Source organism: Mus pahari, chromosome 22 (assembly GCF_900095145.1).
Source record: "Mus pahari chromosome 22, PAHARI_EIJ_v1.1, whole genome shotgun sequence".
Classification (NCBI taxonomy): domain Eukaryota; kingdom Metazoa; phylum Chordata; class Mammalia; order Rodentia; family Muridae; genus Mus; species Mus pahari.
Window position 1 is genome coordinate 47,705,006 of NC_034611.1, and position 1,532 is coordinate 47,706,537.

Sequence of the window (1,532 nt, forward strand, 5' to 3'; positions counted from 1 at the left end):
AGTCTGCCTACATGTACCAGACTCTGGGCTTGTTTCATAGCAGTACAAGAAATAAAGCAGACTTGTCATTTACAGACTCTTAGCTAACCGTAAGAGTTGAAATAAATTATAGATAAGATTTGGGTGTATGAAGTCTCCCAAGAAACACAAAACTCTGCTCACTAGATATAATTTTAATTTACAGGTTTTTTTTTAGAAAAGCAATACCTGTGCAAATGTATTAGAGGATTATCTGCTATCTAAAAATCTGTTGATATAATATTTAATGCACACTCATGAAATAAACTAGCTAATTAGCTCGTGGTTCTTCTGTCTTCTGTCTCTTGGTCCTCTCTAGAAAAAAAAAGAAAAGTTGCTTATTTTAATTAAGATAATAATATAAGTGATTGACTATATAAGATGTAATCATAAAGAAATATGAAAGCAAAACCATAGATAGGGAGAACAGGCCCTGCGCCCTGCCTGGACAGTGCAGTATAGTGGCACATGGGAAGGGGGCGGGGCAGTTCAGGTCTGCTAAGCCTGAGGACACAAGGGAGCAAGTGAGAGCCAGCCTTGCCTCTTGTCAGCTGTGTGATGGCTCCAGCTCCCCGTCATTCCTCGTGTCTCTACACCTATGGCAGATGGGAGAGCTGGCCCGGATCATGAGATTAGGAGAACGGGCCATGTCTTTCACCCGCTGCACACTCGGGAGAGCAGCCCCTGCACCTGGCCTGAGCTGTAGGATGGAACTGGCCCTGGTTTGCAAATGGGTTAGGGGGAGGTTGCCGGTGAACCAGCCCTAGGGCGTGAGAGCAGGGATGCTGGTGGCTAACCAGCTCAGATACCTCTCAGGCCCAGATCCAGGGCTTTGAATTAACCCACCCCAAAATCTGATGAGCTACTGGAGTGCATGAAGCAGCCAGTTCCACAGATCCAAAACTATCTCCAGGACAAAGGGCAACAACAGGATATCTGAGAGAAGTCCCAGTGAAGTCCCAGTATTGACAGAGTAGCAGAAGCCAGAGGGCTCCTACCAGACTAAGGAGTAACAGCAATGAACATTTGCAAGCAAAGAAGTTTAGACAAAAGGGTGTACTGTGGGATGCACTGTGACACAGTACAGCTTCCACAATGAGATTTTTTTTTCTCTGTTTGGGTGAACTTGCAAGAGTGGAGGGCAGGTACAAGAGGAGAGGAAGATGAGTGGGATTGAGGGGCATGATGGGAAATTCTCAAAGAACCAATAAAAAGTTAAAAATAAAATAAGAATACAGTAAAAGGACTGGAGCCATGGTTGCTCTTCCCAGCACCCACATAGCAGCTCAAAACCAACTATCACTACAGTTCCAGGAGACCAGTGGCCTCTTTAGGAACAGGGCATGCACGTGGCACACAGACATATAAGCATGCAAAACACCCATATACGTAAAACAAACATTTAAAAAGAAAAAAGAAAAAAGAGCCGGGCGGTGGTGGCGCACGCCTTTAATCCCAGCACTCGGGAGGCAGAGGCAGGTGGATTTCTGAGTTTGAGGCCAACCTGGTCTACA